Genomic DNA, 21,196 nt, shown 5'->3' on the forward strand with positions numbered 1-21,196 from the left:
ATCTCTTTGTCCATTTCCATCAGAGTTCTTGGGTGATCAGGTGCATTGTCAATGAGCAGTAATTTTTAAAAGGGCCCTTTTGCTTTTCTGAGCAGTAGGTCTCAACAGTGGACTGAACGTACTCAGCATACTGTGCTGTAAACAGATGTGCTTTCATTCAAGCTTTGTCACTGCATTTATACAACACAGGCAGAGTAAATTCAGCATAATTCTTAAGGGCTGTATGACTTTCAGAATGGTAAATAAGCATTGGTTTTAACTTCAAGTTACCAGGTGCACTAGCCCCTAATAAGACTGAGTCACTCTGTCCTTTGAAGGGTTGAAGCCAGGAATTAAAGTCTCTCTAGCTTCCGAAGTCCTCATTGCATCTTCTTCCAACAGAAGGCTCTTGTGTCTATTGAAACTCCATTGTGTATTGTAACCACCTTCATCAATTAATTTACCTAGATCTTTAGATAACTTGTTGGAGCTTTTCCATCAGCACTTGTTGCTTCACCTTGCACTTATATGTTATGGAGATGACTTCTTTCCTTAAACTTCACGAACAAACCTCTGCTAGCATAACATTTTTCTTCCACAACTTCCTCCCTTCTCTCAGCCTTCATAGAATTCAAGAGAGTTACGGTCTTGCTCTGGTTAGGATTTGGCTTAAGGGAATGTAGTGGTTGGTTTGATCTATCCAGACCATTCAAAGTTTCTCCATATCAGCAGCAAAGATGTTTCACTTTCTTATTATTTATGCTTTCACTGGAGTAGCACCTGCATTTCAAGATTTTGTTTTTTTTTTTGTTTTTTTTTTTTTTTTTGCATTTACAACCTGTTTGGTGCATGAGGCCCAGCTTTTGGTCTATCTTAGCTATCGATATGTCTTCTTCACTAAGTGTAATCATTACTAGTTCTTGTATAAAGTGAAAAATGTTCAACTGTCTTTCACTTGAACACTTAGAGGCCATTATAGAATTATAAATTGGCTTAATTTCAGTATATTTGTGTCTCAGGGAATAGGGAGGCCCACGGAGAAAAAGAAAGAGACCAATTAGTGGAGCAATCAGAACACATACAACATTTATCAATTAAGTTTGTTGCTTTATGTGGGTGTGGTTAGTGGTGTTTCAAAACAATTAAAATAGTAACATCGAAGGTCATAGATCATTACGACAGATATAATAATAATGAAAAAGTCTAAAATATTCTGAGAATTACCCTAACGTGACACAGAGATATGATGGAGTTCATGTTGTTGGATAAAATGGCCCCGAAAGACTTGCTTGATATAGGGTTGCCACAAACCTCCAATTTGTATAAAACACAGTATCTGCAGAGCGCAATAAAGCAAAGTGCAAGAAAACAAGGTGTATCATACATTCATATATTCATATACATGAATAAGACATATATGTGTATTTCATTTATTATGTAGATTCTCTCAAATAACTTAAATATTTATGTACCAACACCAGGTGAACTTGGGCACCGAACAAGTTCTCAAATTTTGTAATCAGATTGGACATTCCTACTCTCATTTTCTGTTACACACAGATTTTACATACTACCAACTTTTATTACAATAACTACTGAAAACCAAGCTTTGCAAAGAAATGACATCATTGAAGGGATGTAGCAATCTAATATTGAAACTATATTCTTCATCGGGCTGATAGTTTGCACACTCACAGTTGTGCAAAACTGTATATCTGTGTCTACCTAAAAATTGTATAATATCCCACAGCACCCACGTAAATTTTCTGTGTGTTTCAGTGCACTGTTTGGGGACAGCAGGAGTAGACTCGTCATATATTAAATAATATGAAATATTATGGAAATTATGCATACCAAAAATTACATATTATGCTATTGTTCAGTTCAAAGGATAAAAGTGAAATGAATTCCTGTGTGCTCACTACACAGCATAGTAATGGGAAATTACCGGTACTTTGAAGCCCTCTATATGGCTCTCTCTGAATATATTCTTCTTTCTCTTTCCCATAAAAGAAACTTGTCAAGTATGCTGCTGGGACAAACACCACAAACACAGGCAGTGATGGTTTAAATTAGACATGTAGAAGCAGAGGACTAGGCAGGGCATGGTGGCTCACTCCTATAATCCCAGCACTTTGGGAGGCAGAGGCAGATGGATCACCTGAGGACAGGAGTTTGAGATCAACCTCATCAACATGGAGAAACCACATCTCTAATAAAAATACAAAATTAGCTGGGCGTGGTGGTGCATGCCTGTAATTCCAACTACTCCAGAGGCTGAGGCAGGAGAATCGCTTGAACCCGGGAGGCAGAGGTTGCAATAAGCTGAGATCGTGCCATTGCACTCCAGCATGGGCAACAAGAGCGAAACTTCACCTCAAAAAAAAAAAAAAAAAAAAGGAAAGGACTACTAGGATGCACAAGAGTCTCCACACTTTCACAATCACAGAATAAGAGTCTCCAGACTTTCACAATCCCAGGGAAATGTAACTGAATGCATAGGTTTTGCTGGCAGAAAGGATTTTTCCTCTAGATGTGGAACCCTCTTTGGGCAGGTACACGTGCGACAATATGATCAGCTTGTTGCTAAATATTTGCATCTGTTCCCATAGTTAGTCAATGCATGTGGTCATTCCTTAAACAATACATATCTGGGTAGTCCAGGAGCCTGTACACCCATCTAGTCTTTTAACAATGAATCCGGCATTTATATAAATGTAGGAACAGCATCTTCTGTGGCCAGCACATTACTGTCAGTTCAGCCCATTTTGCTGAGTGGTCAATACAGCAGGCTGTCAGTCAGTATGATGATGGCAGCAGCACCTCACTGGATTTTTCTATCTTAAAGTCAGACAATTCCATGCCTTATTTTCAAGGCCATTAAAACAAGAGACGCATTATATAGCACCTGCAGAAGCTTTAAATCCCACATATAAGAATGATTATTTATTTTTACCATTTTAGTGTGTGGTAATGCTTTAACTGCAGGCCGTTGGCAGGCTTTAAGAATTTAGGTAGCTTGCAGAAATGTACTTGAACCCATCAATGTGGGAAACACTTCCAGGGATCAGAGTGAATGAGGTCAAACCAACCTCAACTAGTAGACATGCTGGTGTTGGAGAAAAATAAACTAAAATATTTGCACTGATTAGGAGTCTGAATAATTACTAGCAATCACACTCCAGTCGTAGATGTCAAAACCTGAATGTATTGGCCATCAGCGACCATGCTCTATTAGAACCCAAGTTATAGTCCACTAGGGAGATACTCAGAAGACAAATGAAGGTTTGTGTTCACTTACCTCTCCAGTGAACTGACTTCCAAGCCTTTCCTGATTATTCAGTTACACATGTAAAACAATTTCATATTTTTAGGTGACCTGTAAAAATGATATATTTCTGACAAAGAAGTATTTAAATGAATACTTTCTCCTTAAAATCATGTTCAAATGAATGAATGAGTGACCTATATATGCTACAGTTTGAATGGAAATATTTTGTATCACAGAAATATCAAGAATATGAGAAATATAACAAACTTGCTGAAAAAGCCCATGAATACTAGTAATCCTATTTCTTTTTTCTTTTTTTTAATAAAAAAAGAAAGAGCAATGCCTTCAATGATGGTACTTTATCTCAGCAATGCAATATTGCACTTGTTTAAATGTTGCTACTAATTAGTACATATCCTAATCTACCTGCCTAAATACTAGTGTAATACTAGTGAAAAATGGTTACTGTATTTACCTGCCTAAATATTAGTGGTATACTAGTGGAAAATGGTTACTGTATTAGTCAGGGTTCTCCTAAAGGGACAGAACTACTAGGAGATATATATATATATATATATATCCTATTATATATAGAATATATATATTTATATATAAATTATATATATTACCATATATAGTATCATATTTATATAGTAGCATTTATATATATAGTAGCATATATATATATATATATATAGTAGTCCAGGAGCCTGTACACCCATCTGGTCTTTTAACAATGAATCCAACATTTATATAAATGTAGGAACAGCGTCACATATATCTCATATAAATATATGGGAGTTTATTAAGTATTAATTCATGAGGTCCCACAATAGGCTGTCTGCAAGCTGAGGAACAAGGAGAGCCAGTATGAGTCCTAAAACTGAAGAACTTGGAGTCCAATGTTCGAGGGCAGGAAGCATCCTGCATGGGAGAAAGATGTAGGCTGGGAGGCTAGGCCTGTCTTTCTCCTTTTTCAGGTTTTTCTGCCTGCTTTATATTTCCTGGTAGTTGATTAGATTGTGCCCACCAGATTAAGGGTGGATCTGCCTTCCCCAGCCCACTGACTCGAATGTTAATCTCTTTTGGCAACACCCACACAGACACACCCAGGATTAATACTTTGTATCCCTCAACTCAATCAACTTGACACTCAGTATTAACCATCACAGTTATATATGAGAATATTTTTTTCACTTTCATTAAGCATAGCATATTTTGATTTTTTTAGCTAGAATATTTCTGAAGTAGTTGTATAAGGTATACACAATTATTTACTATATTATATATACAAAAATTGACTTTTTATTATTAACTCATATATTTTTGAATATAGTATATTATAATATTAAATTTAGTTCTCTTGTTGCACATTGCATCTTCAGATAGGTTCATCTTGCATAATTACAATTTGTCCCTCTTGACCCACACCTTCCCATTTTCTCCTCCTCACACTGATAACTACTTTTCTACTCTCTCTACTTCTATGTATTTATCATTTTTTAGATTCCATATATAAATAAAGTCATGCAGTATTTTCCTTTCTGTGTTTGGTTTATTTCACTTTGCATAATGTCTTCCAGGTTCATCTATACTGTCACAAACGGAAGAATCCTCTTATCTTTTAAGTCTGAATAATATTCCTTTGCACCACAATTTATTTTTTATTGTATGTATCTAGCATGCATGTGACTATATATATATATATATATATACACACACCCATTTATACATATGTGTGTATATTATATGTAATATATAGGTTATATAATGTAATATATAAGTTTCAGGACCCTCACCATTTATTAACTCCATGTATACACAAGGCATGTGAGTTCATATTAAAATCTATTCAAGTGATGTAATTGGAGAACGGTGATTTTTTTTTTTTTTTTTTTTGCCTAAATAATTGCAAATGTACTTTGGAGCATAGGACATGATTACATACACTGTTCTTAAAATCATCACTGGAAAACTTGTTTTCAGTCAATTGTGAATCATTTCTTTTTTAATGTTTTATTCCTCCAAATTCAAATTTTGGATCTTATATTCCCAGGGTTCAAAAAGACAAGGGGATAGGAGAGGAAGAGAAAAAAAAGGAGAAGATTGATCAATGATATTCTTTCAAACGAACAGTTCATTTGAATTGCAACACTGTGCCGACTATGCCCTTAAAATCACATTTCTTTACTCAAGAGTATGCTTCAATTGTGAAAATAGATCATTTTATTTTCTCTGTTGAGGTCAGCTTGTTACAGATGAAACAGCCCGTTGCTGTGTTTATGCTGAAATGGGTTTTTGAGCTGTGCAGGTGCATAGGTGGTAATACACTGCATGATTACATTTAATTTATATTTCAATTCTAACTCTCCTGAGCCCTGACTCTACTTTCTCATTTTCTTCTTTCGTGACAGTGGTGCATAGGGTGATGACTATAGATTTTCATCTGTAACTCCCAAAACCCTACTCAGGTTGATATGGTAAAGCAACCTTTTTTTCTACAATGTTTTTCTTTTGGTTTTGTTTTACACATTTTGGTGATATTTTTTTTTCCTTGCTGATCTTATTTTGTTCCAGAAACAAGGAATTATCTAAAATTTGGGTTGCCATTACACAAGCTTAACAACTAAAATGATTTAATTCACACGAATTAGATTATATCAAATCTTATTAACATCCATATCTCCAATTAATTACTGTGAAATTCCACGTGCTAAGAAAATTGTTTTATTTTCTCAAAATGGGTGAAAAATACTGCATTTGTCACAGTTGTAGAAGAGAAAAAAGCTGAAATCTGAGCTTTGTAAAGGCTATCATCATTAACAAATGTAAAATTTTGGAAGATTTATTAGAGTTACGCATACATGTCCACCTACCAAGGTTTTCTATCTTCTTGCATTTTAAGCAACATGTGAATGTTTGAAACTATTTTTTCTAAATGTTCAATTTAATTATCACATAAAGATTCTTCTTCAAATGAAACAATTGCATTTTCCCTAAAAATGCAAGCATCCTTACTTATAATTAGGCAATACAACTATGAAGATTGAGGGATTAAAGCAATTATTATGAATTATGTAAAGAAAATGAAGAGCAATTTGAAAAAATTCAGGTGTTGTAATGCATAGAATGTCTATAAATGCCAAAATTTACTAAGCACCTTCTAAGACATAGGGTTCTGTGTTTATGTCATATGAATAGATATTTGCTGAGTTATTGCTTTGTTCCTGAAAATATGCTAGCTGCTCTAATACATATGGCTTCTCCTTGCCTTTTTCCTTCTACAGGTTAATATCTCTTGAACCAGTTTTCTTCTCGCTGTTCCTCCTACTACTATCTTGTTCAGATCTCCATCCATAATCTCTCACTTTTATAACTTTAGGCCTTCAGGATGATCTACCTGTAATCCATACCTCATTGTGTCTATCTTTAGTGCAGACCTGCTCATGTCATTCTCCTGTATGAATTGCCCAATGTCACTCTATTGTCTTCAGTTTAGCATCCACATTTCTCATGATAATGTGGTATGCATGTCTTGAGTCTGTTGCTCTTTGTCCTTTGCAGCTCCTTTTGCCTACATAGTGCACCTATGCATATTTGTTTCAGAAGAAATTACCTTTCCCATTTCATAGTGTTCTCTTAGGACTGTCAACAACAGTGTTGCTCTAGAGAATGAGGACATGAACCAAACGAGATCAATTGATCTTTTCCAAGAATTGAATACATAGTAGAGTGCCAAAAAGGACCAAAGTTGGTCAGAACTGAGTCAATGCAATGCGATGGCTGTGCCCTAATGAAGATGTCATGAATCTCTGCTACTGAGATCTCTGGGAACTGCTTTGTTTCTACATTTCTAGTGATCTGACTACACAGCTTCTATTTCAATTATGTGGTTTAGCCAGTGTATTAGTCTGTTCCCATGCTGCTAATAAAGACATACCCAAGACTGGGTAATTTATAAAGAAAGGAAGTTTAATTCACTCACAGTTTCACATGGCTGGGGAGGCCTCATAATCATGGCAGGGGTTGAAGGGGAAGCAAGACAAGTCTTACATGGTGGCAGGCAAGAGGACATGTGCAGGGGAACTCCCCTTTATAAAACCATCAGATCACATGAGACTGATTCACAATCGCGAGAACAGCGTGGGAGAGACCCACCCCATGACTCAATTACCTCCCACTGGGTCCCTCCCACAACATGTAGGAATTATGGGAGCTACAATTCAAGATGAGATATGGATGGAGACACTGCCAAACCATATCAGTCCACCCCTGGACCTTCTCAAATCTCATGTTCTCACATTTAAAACCAATTATGCCTTCCCAACGGTCCCCCAAAGTCTTAACTCATTTCAACATTAACTCAAGAGTCCACAGTCCGAAGTCTCATCTGAGACAAGGCAAGTCCCTTCCACCTATGAGCCTGTAATATCAGAAGGAAGTTAGTTATTTCCTAGATACAATTGGTGTACTGGTATTGGGTAAATATACCCATTCCGAATGGGAGAAAATGGACAAAACAAAGGGGTACAGGCCCCATGCAAGTCTGAAAACCAGCAGGGCAATCAAATCTTAAAGCTCCAAAATGATCTCATTTGACTCCTTATCTCACATCCAGGTCATGCTGACGCAAGAGGCGGGTTCCCATAGTCTTGGGCAGCTCCACCCACGTGGCTTTGCAGGATACAGCCTCCCTTCTGGCTCCTTTCACAGGCTGGTATTGAGTGTCTGCGGCTTTTCCAGCTGCGTGGTGCAAGCTGTCAGTGGATCAACCATTCTAGGGTCTGGAGGATGGTGGCCCTCTCTCACAGCTCCACTAGGGGGTGCCCCAGTAGGGACTCTGTGTGGGGACTCCAACTCGACATTTCCCTTCCACACTGCCCTAGCAGAGGTTTGCCATGACGACCCCGCCCCTGCAGCAAACGTCTACCTGGACATCCAGGCATTTCAGTACCTCCTCTGAAATGCAGGTGGAGGTTCCCAAACTTCAATTCTTGACCTCTGTGCACCTGCAGGCTCAACACCATGTAGAAGCTGCCAAGGACTGGGTTTTGCACCCTCTAGAGCCATGGCCTGAGCTGTACTTTGGTCCCTTTTAGCCACTGCTAGAGCAGCTATGATGCAGAGCACCAAGTCACTAGACTGCACACAGCAAGCGGGGCCTGGGCCCAGCCCACAGTCCAACCATATCAGCCAGTTTAAATTATTTTTATTTCTAAAAAGTTATCCATAGTTGAATTTGTTTGTTTCCAAGAACATTTATTAATAGATCCCTTTATTGTTCTTCAACTTTATCTCTTACTATTTTTCACTTTGTACCTGAGACTTACAGAATTCTTCCTTCTTCACTAATTTATCATCCTTTCATTTGGCTCTAGACATTTGTTCCTCATGGCCCCTTATCATGGAACCCCATTGCTTTTATCTGTATTTCTCTAATTACTACACATCCTCTAGAACTCAACTTCATGTTTTCCAGGAAGACTTTCTTCATGCCTCAGACACTCCTACTCTGTGTTCCTATAACCCATTAATTACATTTTATAGTTTTTGCCTATCTACTGTGAAAAAGGAACTTCAGCTGTAGAATCTGTGTCTGTCATCTTCATATTTTATTTATAGTGCCTAGATCACTGCCTCATCTATAAAAACAAATTAGCTAATATTTGTTGAATAACAAATGAATAAATGTAAGAAAAACTCATTTAACTCTATAAGACATTATATAATCATGCTCCAAATTGAATATAATCAAGGCCCAGGAAGCCCGTTCTCTGGTTACTAAACAAAATGAGAGGTATTAGTGTTAGGTTAGATAACTGGAAAGGCTGAAAGAAGTACATAGCGCTTGATTTTGTTGATGGCAGGCAGAATTCAAGGAGTTGTAAAAAAAAAAATAAGGAGCGTATTTTGGCCCCAGCATAGCAAACTTTGTATTCAAAATGGTTCTTGTGAAATCTAGAGGTTTTTTTTTTTTCTTGCTAGCATTTCATCACTATGCAGATGTTTGGACAAATAAGTTTTACTTCATCTGTCATTTCTGATTTCACTGAGCTAATCAGGCCTCATCCAGTCTTCTAGTAGCTTTTTGAATTAAATTATTTCAGAAATTTCCCAAGAAGATATAGAAAAGGCCAGCTTGACTGATAAATCTATAGAAAGCTAACATAAAATTATAGAAACATAAAATTTTTAGCATGCCTCAAACATATCTATTCACTTTACGGATGTGGAAGTCAATGGCTGAAAAGGGTAAAAGAGCTTCTCCAAGATTGCCACCAATCAATCAACACTAAAATTTACATTTTTTTTCCTATTTTGTTTGCAAGAGCTTTCAGCTTACATAATCCAATTCAAACTTTCCTTTTAAATCAAACACTGAATTAATAAATTTTTGATTATTTATGATGACTTGACTAATTTACTTTAGTCCTCTTTTTAAATTTGTAAAGTATGGTTGATAATTGGATAACATAGTAACTATATACCTGACCCATAGTGAGGAACTAATAAGTGTTATCTCATATTTCCATTGTGACGTCTTAGTTCAAGCATAACGTTTAAGTGACTCAACCTTCAAATTACTTGAAAGAATTTTGTGTCAGTTTTGAAGGCTTGGCAAAACCAGCTATGTTTACAGGAGTAGGGCCACATGTTATAAAGGGCCACCCCTTTCATTGTGACTTCTCTAACAAAGGCTTTTCCATTAATAAAATAATCGGTGGTAAATGGGGTTAGCAAATATAGAATCTGGGTTATAGGCCAGGCACTGAGTTAATTGTTTTGTTAACATTACCTTACTTAATCACCATTGTAATTCCATGGGGAAAATGTCCCCATTTTATGGATAAGGAAGATGAGATTTGCACCAGTTAACTTACCTGAAGCTATGAAGGTAACAACCATGTTTAAAAATGCAAAGCCTCCCTGTCTCCAAAGCCAATGCTTTTAATCATCATAACAGACTCTATGAACTCACTCGCCTTCCTTCTTTTTTTCTTGTGATTTTCATGCAGAAAGGACAAGCTCCACTGACACTACTTGAATCAGTATTGAACGAATGTCAGGTCCTTGGGAAACTCTCCAACCCTATCTCCTGTCCTGTCCGGGTGTGCTCCAGGTGCACCATTTGGCTAAGTCAATTTGAACTATTTGGGAGACCTTTGTACCTACGATTCCTTCTGCTTGGAAGATGCTTTCTGTTTTGTCAGCTCTTACTTCCGTGTTGTGGAAAACTGGTCTGACCTCCTAGTTGTGAATCAGGTATTGCTCCTCAGCACCGCAAACACTTTGGCCTCAGGTGTTACTCCACTGCATCAGGGTGAGATCTTTTGTATTTACCTTCAACACATTATATATGATGTGGTATTAAAACTACTGGTTAACTTCTCTCTTTCTTCACAGATGATGAGTCCAGGAACTCAATGTTATTCATCCTTCTAGTACTTGTGTCAAGCATAGCAAATATCACCAAATAGATTATTCAAAAATATCAAATGATTGAATAATTAATGATATAATTATTGAATAATTCTATGTGCAAGATATTTTATTTTTTCCATGCATTACCTCATTCAATTTACCCAATCTGTCTAGAAACTAAATAATAATATTCCTACTCTAAAAAGTAGGAAAATGAGGCATAGACAGTATATAGGATTTAACCTTGTTCACACCGAGAGTTAATGTCAGTGGACATTTCAAATTTGTCTCTTTAAAGTAGAGTTCATACTCCTAAGCACTGCACTTTAGTAGATGTTTTTGTGAATGGGAATAATGCATACATTAAGACATGTGATTTTAGAACATGGTCTTAGCTTCCACAGCTGCTCTCCTGTTGGAAACAAAATGGCTTAAATAGACCATTTCCTCATTGTTCTCACAATGTGCCCCAGTAGATTCTAAACTGTCACCTTTGACTTTTTGTTCTGCATCCCAGGATACTCACTACTTCTGGACTTTATATTCAAACTTTACCTTTCCATTTGGGGTAGACGGAGGAGTATTTTTTCTTGATTTTCAAGCTCATGAGGGTGCATTCACCTCTGAACTCACCAGTGCATCTTGTCCCTTCCATTCACTCCATTTCTTGTGGATTTAGTAAAATTTTTATTGCTAATAAGAGTACAGTCCTTGGAGTGAATCAAAGCTAGGTTTGTAAGTAACTCAACACATTAACTTTGCCTCTAACACGATGTTGATTTTATGTTTGACACATGTCTCTCTGGTGAACCACTTGACCAGTGAGTCTTGAGAGCCAGTGACGGGTGTGAGAAGGGGCAGATAGGACCTGAAACTGTGGGTACCAGGCAAGGAAAATGAAGGCCTGGTTGCCAGTGAAGAGAATAAGGGGAATAAGGAAAGATAAACCTTCAATTTAATGGAGGCACTAAGAATTAGAAATCAACCTCAAATGGGAATTCGGAGTTTGCAAAAGACATTGGGGTGACTAAAGTGTACCCCTAAGGCAGACATTCAGAGGGAGCCGAGTTTTAGTCCAGGGACCTGACCTAGTTCATGCAGGGGACAGTCATCTGAAGTACAATAAGAGGTTAAAATCATACATTCTATTTGAAGTGCCTTTGGAAATCTTTAGACTTGTGGCTATTTCTGCCGTTTTCTGTGTCTGATAAACAGGTTCTTCTTGTGTTGTTGTTTTGTTTTGCTTTTCCTTAGGTTTATAATTTCTTTGTATTCTCATAGATGAACAGAGGATATTTGACCCCTCCTTAAAATCAGGTCTCCTTTGCCCCCAAGGATTTTGTATTGAGTGAAGAAGAGCCAAAAGGAACAGTTGGGAAGGGAATATTCACTATTTTTTCTGCATTATTCTAAGGTGCCCGAACTCCATGCCACCTGGATCATTTAGCAGTCCTGATTAAAGAGCACAGGGCCTGGCAGTCTGTGGAAGTTTGCTCCCTGGTGCTGCCTGGACTGCCTTGGGCTGCTAGCAGCCTTATGATCCCCAGACAATCTGTCATTTCTGCTGTGTCCCAATAACCTTTGGCAACAACAAAAGCAAACAGGTACCTAAAGGCTGAGGGATTCCAAGTTAGAGAAATTGTACTTTATTTTAAAAAATTGTGTCATCCGTACCATAAGAAGTTATTGAGAAGTTTCATTTAGAATCATGATCACCTCTGGGCTTGTAATTTTTCTGAATCAAAGAATGTGTGGTTGCTGTTTTTGCTATGTTTTTACTCTGTCTTCACCACGTTCTGAGTGTAGAAGGGAACATTTAAATATTTGAGGAGATAACTACATAAGTACGTGTAAGTATATGCTTCTTTCTCTCTCTCTCTCGCTGTATGCATTAGAGAGAGAGAGAGAGACAAATACACACACACACACATACATACATACTTACATAAATGTGCAGTTATTTCCTCAAGTATAAGAAAGATAAAGAGTCAGATATCCAGATACATGAAGAAGGCACTAGGTAAGAAATCCTAACTGTTTAGTTTCCACTGAGATCTGCCTAATGTTATAGACTCAGGGCCTCCAAATGCCTGCAAGGTTCAGAAAGATTATATCAATAAATGAAGCCAGACCTGGCTGCTGGGTTTTGGGGCCCAACAAGGGTGTTGGGGCCCGTCAGGGGTGTTGGGAAAGAAACAAGAAGAGCAGAGACATTCATGCCCAATCTGGAAGGGGAAGTAGCCACTATTTTCTTGCAGAATGTAGGTCTAATGTTGCCAGCTTTTCTTTTGATTCCAAAGAAGCCCACAAACGGGAGTGTATACAATTTCTCCCGAGTTAGAAATAGTAATTCTATTTTGTTTTTAACAAAAACACACCAGAAGGCTGAAGCTTGCCGATGGGTCTTATTATAGCCTGTGCCTTCATGGCCAAATTGTTCAAGTGACTCTAACTCTTTTCCATCTCTCTTCTACAGTAAGAATCTCTAAAATTTTAAAACTAATTATTTTTAATATGCCTTCAGTTATTACTTTAGTATACAGATAGATTAAAACAAGCATAATATTAAAAGATATGAGTGTTTCTACATTTTCTCTCAATTCAAGGGTCAATATATTTAGAAAATATATTTTAGAGTGATAATTACTCTCTGTGATGGAAGAATAATATTTTTTATTCATTGTCTCTTTAAAGTGTATATAATAGAGTGTTTATGTATTCATCAACTGTGAATCTGGGTTTTCTCTAATTCCAAAACCTATTTACTGATGTTTAATTATCTTCTTCATCTGTTATAAACAAAATTTTCCCTTTTTGGGGGGTTCAGCTAAAGCTCCTTGGTAGAAAAAATTGGTATACCAACTTCCGAAATTCCCCTTACAAAGCTCATTTCATTTTTATGCAATCTCTCTTTTAGGGTATTGGAACTTATAGTTTTCAGCCTATCTTGGGGAGTGGGAGAATCCTGATACTATTTATTTAAACTTAAAAAAATATGGTTGTCTAATTTTCCAAGCCCAACATCAGCTTTATCTATTTCTCGTTCAATTGGCCCTTTCTAATGTTCTGGTTGTAGTTTTTCTTTATATATCCATTGCAAGTTTACAACAAATTCCAAATTTATACTTGCAATTTTCTACATTACCATTTCCCCCCAGGCATTAGTCAATCAATAGGAAATGAATAAAACTCACATGTGAATACATACCCGAAGAGAAGGTATACTGTTTTGGTTCCTGGAAATGAGATTTCACTTGGTTGACTCACTAAGCTCCTTGTTGGGTTTTCCAGCTTCTCCTACCACTTAGAGAAATAGGTTTTATTTTCCTTCTAAAAACTACCTGAGATGTACAAATATTTTTGTGCCTACAAAGCAATTCTTATCTATTTTAAAATCAACTCTCTCTCTCTGGCTCTCTTTTGAAACAGTTATGATGTTACAGTTATTGGCAGAGTTGAAAAAACATGAATTTTTAATTCATGTTAAAAAAGCAGTAGAGCATCCTGGCCACCAGCATTTGATTAACTATAAGGGCTTCTAATAAAACTTAGCATTAAATCCAGTCTAAAACACCCTCCAGGATATCCCCTGCATATCTATCCAGAATCTCCTGCAATTCTCTATCTCAGCCACAACACCTCAGCTATGTGTACTTTATTTCTCTTCTAGAATTTTAACAAATGTATTCCAGCCACAGGTCCTTTGCTCTTACTTTTCTCTCTGGCTCATGTCTATTTTCAGTTGCTGGCTTTCATATCTTAGAACTTGTGTTGATTTCCCACCGAGATCATCCTTGACCATCAGAGGAGTTATTTATAAATAGGTTTATATTATTCGTTGTAGTTATCTTAATAATTTAATTACATTTCTATCATTTGTCTAAACCACTGGAATGTAAAGTCTATGAGATCAGGAACCTGTATTGTCTTGTTCACTTTGACATTTCCAGTGCTTAAGACAGTGTCTGGCCCTTACGAAAAATATTCTCTTTCTCTCTCTCTCTCTCTCTCTCATATAAGAAACATGACGACTGATAAAATAATTCTACCTGAGTTTCTTTTATAAAAAAATTCCTAACAAGCATAAATAATTCTAAATTCATGAAGTTGTAAGAGTTAGTGAGGTCATGCATGTGAAGGACTTACCAGAGTGTCTGGCAGTGCATTAGGTAAGTAAGTAATAGCTGCTGTAGTTATTTTCAACATGCTGCCAAAGATATGAATGAAAGACCTCCAGAAAATTTCTGGTCAATGTCTTTAAATCCTGGCCGGGCGCGGTGGCTTACGCCTGCAATCCCAGCACTTTGGGAGGCGGAGGCAGGCGGATCAGGAGGTCAGGAGATCGAGACCATCCTGGCTAAAACGGTGAAACCCCGTCTCTACTAAAAATACAAAACATTAGGTGGGCGTGGTGGCTGGCACCTGTCGTCCCAGCTACTCGGAAGGCTGAGGCAGGAGAATGGCGTGAACCCGGGAGGCGGAGCTTGCAGTGAGCCGAGATCACGCCATGGCACTCCAGCCTGGGCGACAGAGGGAGACTCCGTCTCAAAAAAAAAAAAAAAAAAAAAAAAAAAAACTATAGGAACATGTAGCAAATTCTAAGGAAGAAAACAGAGTTTCTCATTCTTAGATTTTGGAGATAGTATTCAGCATTTTTCTTTTTCATCTTTTTTTTTTAAGTCTTTTTAGAATTTTATTTTAGATTCAGCTAGGTACATGTGCTTGTCTGTTGCATGGGATTTACGTGTGTAATTGTGGGAGTCGGGCTTCCAGTATATCCATCACTCAAATACTAGATATTGTACCCAGCGGGTAATTTTTCAAATCTTACCCCCTTTCCACCCTTCTCCCTCTGGAGTCCCCATAGTCTATTTTTTGTATTGGGCATGTCTCTAATGCAACATATAATCAAAGTAACTGGTATCTGTTACTGTTGTATCACTAGTTCTCAAATATTTTAGTTTCATGACCCTTTTGTAGTATAATAAATTATTGAGGACCCCAAGGAGTTTTGTACTTTTTTTGTACCTATCATTATTTGCTGTTTTAAAAATTGAAAGATAATTTTGGGAGGCCGAGGTGGGCAGATCACCTGAAGTTAGGAGTTCGAGATTAGCCTGGCCAACATGGTGAAACCCCATCGCTACTAAAAATACAAAAAGTAGCCAGGCTTGGTGGCACGTGCCTGTAATCCCAGCTACTTGGGAGACTGAGGCAGGAGAATCAGGCAGCGGAGGTTGCAGTGAGCTAAGATATCACAACACTGCACTCCATCCAGCCTGGGCAACAGAGTGAGACTCCGCCACCCCCCCACCCCCCCCACACACAAATTAAAAGGTAAATATGCATGTTATTTAAATATAAAATAATTAAATTGATTACAAAAATAAATAATATTTTAATGAAAATTATTTTTACAAAAAAAAGAAGAGTGATATTGATTTATATTTTTGCAAACTTCCTTAATGTCCAGCTTAATAGAAGACAGCTAGATTCTTATATATAATTCTTGTTCATTCTGCTGCAATACATTGTTTTGGTTTGAATATATGAATAAAAGCTGGTCTCAAATATGTAGTTGAAAGTGGAGAAATATTTAAATATTCTTTTAAGATAATCATGAATATTATCTGATATTACACAAAAATTTGACCAATGATTGTTTCTTAAAGGGTAGTGTTAATATAGAAGCTGAAATTCTATTTATAAAATTTTCTTACTGTGTTACAATAAAATCCAATAGTCCATCTAGTACATGAATGGATATTTTACCCATGCACATTTAAAAAAAATTATTCACTAGTCATTTAGAAAATGTTGTTTCAATCACTGAGTTATATAAATCTTTACTTGAAAGCTCAAATCCTATTACTGGCAAAAAATACTATTCATTGTTTTCTTCAAAGTGATAAAATGACTTCATTCATTTTGAGAAAATGTCTGGCCAATACCCAAATCTGATAGTGCCAATAGTTTTTTAAGTACAGATGGTATTCCGTGAAACAAGGCTCCAGGTAAGAATTCATGCAATTATTTAAGAACTTCTCCTTAAAATAACATAATCATTCAGCTTTCAGCAAAAGTGTTTTATCAATACTTTCCATTTCATCACACAGAATACCAAGGAGTTGTGGACTTAATGGTTGAGATATAATAAAATCAATAGTTTTACTTCTTTATTGCGTATACTGTTAAGTAAAACCGACTTTTTTTGTTTTTGTTTTCCTGTGATGGCTGGGTGGTAAACAACATAATGACTACTGTAATTTTGGGTTTGAGTGTCTTGATCTATTCTAAAGTTCAAGACGTTTTACCCACAATGCTATTGTCCCATCAGTGCAAATGTCAATTGAGTGAACCAAAACAAAAGGTCTTAGTATCATTAGAAAAAAATAGACTTGACGGTATGGATCCCCTATAAAGATCACAAGGATACAAGAGGTCTACGTGGCACATTACATTATTGCCAAACATTTGAACACATATCCAGACAGATAGCTTAATCCTCAGTTCACTTTTACTCATTCAAACGAAGCTTGATTTCCCATTGGAATACATAAAATTATAATATGAAAGAAACAACAATAATCATATCTGAATTCAGCTTACCTTCCAAATAAAATGTCACTTAATTAATTCAGTTGGGCCATATTGAAGAAAGTGAACAAACAGTTCTTCAACACTATCTACCATATTAACTACCTAAAATTTTGAGGTAATAAAGTATCTTGATTCTGGAAAGCTGGATGTGAATGTTTAATATTTTATGGGTAAACCTACATTTATGGCTATACTAAGAGGTAGTCATGCCACCCATCTCTGTAAAAGGGAACATTATCTTTTACATAATTCACATGAGAAACAGTGTTCTTGAAACAATTTTTAATCATGTTATGAAACTTCATAAAAATTTCTTGTCTCAATTTCTCAACTTACAATCACGATAGTGAAACAAGATCCTTCAGGTAAAGGTAAATGTGAGTCAAGGTTGACTCACTGAATTCGTACAAGTTAAAAAAGAAATCTAGGTCACTTGCTCATTGCAAAAATGAATGTAAGTTTCAAATATAAGTTCTAGTTTATGTCAAAATAAATATTCACCTATATATAAAAAACATTTAAAAATGTTTGCGGTGCATATTAATTGGAGAAAATAATTTTCCAAAAAAAAAGCGTGCTTGAATTGTGAGAGTCTGAACTATTTAGACAATAAACTGTCTCCTGAATATTGCTATGCAAATAGCAATGCTAGGTGGCATCCTCTCTATTGTCTGATTGGAGTGGAAAAACCTGCTTCTTTATGATTTTTTTTGCAGGAGTCATTTACATTTAATACTTATTATCTCTGTATTTTCAGCTGTAAACACACCCTGTCTTAATCAAACAAAAGCAAATAATCTTCAATGAGTAACTCTAATTTAATGTAAAATCGTGAGGGAGACTCGAAGTCTAGAGGATGAGAGACACCTGGAATAGGTTAGGCATAAGAAAATGCAGTTAAAAGCATTCATTTGTTAGGCAAGGTTGCCTTTCTGCATGATTGCCCCAATAATCTGCTTCTGGACATCTTTTAGAAAGCTTTTGGCTTTAACAAGAAACTTCTACATCAAAATGGCTTAAATAATAAGGACATATGTTATCTTATCCAACAAGAAACTCAGGAGTAGCAGAGCCATGCATTTGGTTAATCCAGCAGATCATCTATGTCATTAAGGTCTTAAGGTTCTTTCCATCACCCCTTCCTACATCTGCATTGTCAGTTTTCTCCTGAGGTTAGTTTCTTATCAGGGTCCCAAGATAGCTGCTGCAATTCTAGGAAACACGGTCTTACACAACCATATCCAGGGAGGAAAGAGCCTGCCTTTTTCTCTGTGCCTCTTCAAGGGAATAAGAAATCTTTTCCATAGCCCAATAGGAAACTTCGCCTTCACCTTGTGTTCAAAGTTACGTCACAAGCTCATACCTAATGACTCACTGGCAAAGATAACGGGAGAAGAAAATAAGGTAGGTATTAGTTACATGAGACTTAACTGTTTGCACAGTCTGTTTCAAATTATTACCAGAAACCATTCCTTTACCCAAAAGAAAAAAAAAGGCATTTGTTCTGTTTTAGCTGCATTAAAGTATAATTGATATACAAAAATTGTACACATTTGGCCGGGCCTGGTGGCTCAGGCCTGTAATCCTAGCACTTTAGGAGGCCAAGGCAGGCAGATCATTTGAGGTCAGGAGTTCGAGACCAGCCTGGCCAACATGGCGAAAGCTCGTCTCTACTAAAAATATGAAAATTAGCTGGATGTGGTGGCATGTGCCTGCAATCCCAGCTACTTGGGAGGTGGGGGCAGGATAATCCCTTGAACCTGGGAGGCAGAGGTTGCAGTGAGCCAAGATCATGCCATTGCACTCCAGCCTGGGGGACAAGAGCAAAACTCCACCTCAAAAAGAAAAAAAAATTTGTACACATTTATCATACACATCTTGATGAATTAGTTCATGTGCGTATACCAGTGATAGCATCACCACACCAAGATACTAAATATATTCATCACCTCCAAAATATTTCCATGCTTTGTTTTTGTAAGAACATTTCACATGAGATCTATCCTTTTAAGACCTATTACAGTGTACAATATTGTGTTGTTATCTATAGGCACTGTGTTGTACAGTAGGTCTCTAGAATGAACGCATTGCAAAACAGAAGCTTTTTACCCACTGAGGAGCAGTTCTCCATTTCCATCAACCTTCACCCCAAGTCTCGGGCAACCATCATTCTATTCTTTGCTTCTGTGAGTTTGACTGTGTTCAGTAACACACATAAGTGGAATAAGGAAGAGAAATTTATTTCTTTTAATTTAGTCTGTCCATCCTACCACCTGCTCTAGTAAATTGACCTCACATGAGGAAAATAGCCTAATCGTGTCTATGGATGAGTATAATATTTATATTCTAACAAGTGTAGTTTAAGTGTGTTTTGGTTAAATGTTAAGGTTATTGTTAGAATTGCAACTTTTACTTTTGCCAGAGTGTATAAAAGAATTATAAATGTCTGTATGACTTGAAAAGCCTGTGTGGTTTAAATAAATAATCTCATAATAGCCTGGTGGGCATTTGAGGACTAGGGCTTTCGAGTAGAAAGTCTTCTAAAAGCTTTCAATGGGTAGAGGTAGGAATTGAGTAATATCTGAATGCCACCTGTTAGAATATATTACTTATTGAGACCACATATGTTTTAAGCCAACAAAATAACAGTTCGTGATCATTAAATCTAAGTTGGGTTACTCTTTGTGTGGGAAGTATAATTATATGAAATTTATTGATGTTCATACAATAGAATGACAATCTCAAGCTTCTTCTTCTCCCTAATCCAACACCTACCCACAAAAAACCCACCTTCACTTGTCTTGGTACCATTGATAGTAATGCATTATTTAGATATAAGCATGTGAATAAGGAATCTTGGAAATACCATTGGCTAGAGAATTGAGATCACATTTCAGATGTCACCTTTGCCGTAGATTGTGCAAATTGGGTAATTCACTTCTCTGTGATGTAGTGACCTCATCTATGATGTGAAGTTGCTTCCCTGGATGTACTTTTCAAGTTCCATAACCTGAATTTTCATTCAGAAAATAAGTGATTCTGATTCCTACTATTTAAATGTTTACAAATGATCCATTTGGGTTCATTTTAAACCTTCATCTTTTTTCCTTTCAAGTAAACAGTACTTTTGTATTTTGGTATTTTGATTCAACACCATTTATGACCTAGTATTTTAGTAGATGTGGGCTTTTTGGATGAAGATTAAATTATGAAGATGAGTAGGATGATGACAGTGCTAGTTTGGTCTAAAGATTATATTTTACCCCCGTGAGACACAGTTTTATAAAGAAAATAGTGCTTTTATTTGTGCTGCATCCTTGTTAAGTGTTTAAACTCATAATAAATAATACTTGCTTATGTTTTCAAACTTGTGAGAATTAATTACTTGGTTCCAAATGTGGAAGAGCTGTTGAATACCATTAAATAGATTATTAAACCATTGTGTAGTACAGTGAGAAAATCTTAGAAATATACCATGTTTTATAGTCACAGACTTTAGTACTTCAAGACTCAGAGCCTCTTGTTTAATAAATGAGATAATTGGTAAATTTCTTAAATTCAAAGTTGTCTTATTTTTATTTATTTATTCATTTATTTTGAGATGGAGTCTCACTGTGTTGCCCAGGCTGGAGTGCAGTGGCAGGATCTTGGCTCACTGCAACCTCCTCCACCCAGGTTCAAGCAATTCTCATGCCTCAGCCTCCCAAGTAGCTGGGATTACAGGCGCCTGCCACCACACCTGGCTAATTTTTGTATTTTAGTAGAGGCGGGGTTTCACCTGTTGGCAAGGCTGGTCTCGAACTCCTGACCTCAGGTGATCCACCCACCTCCACCTCCCAAAGTGCTAGAATTGCAGGCATGAGCCACAACACCAGACCCAAAGTTTTAACTCTTAATTGCTTATTATAGGAAACTTCCTTGATA

The 21,196-nt window shown here is 36.7% G+C and overlaps 1 long non-coding RNA gene across 1 annotated transcript in view; it reads left to right on the forward strand.

Annotated features, from left to right (window-relative positions):
* Window positions 1-21,196, forward strand: part of LOC134737193 (uncharacterized) — an 87,581-nt gene that overhangs the window by 61,999 nt on the left and 4,386 nt on the right. The window contains exon 3 of the long non-coding RNA XR_010121837.1: window positions 10,267-10,571. This is a non-coding gene — a long non-coding RNA (uncharacterized lncRNA). The remainder of the gene's footprint in view (window positions 1-10,266; window positions 10,572-21,196) is intronic.

The sequence above is a fragment of the Symphalangus syndactylus genome, chromosome 7 (genome assembly GCF_028878055.3).
Source record: "Symphalangus syndactylus isolate Jambi chromosome 7, NHGRI_mSymSyn1-v2.1_pri, whole genome shotgun sequence".
Classification (NCBI taxonomy): domain Eukaryota; kingdom Metazoa; phylum Chordata; class Mammalia; order Primates; family Hylobatidae; genus Symphalangus; species Symphalangus syndactylus.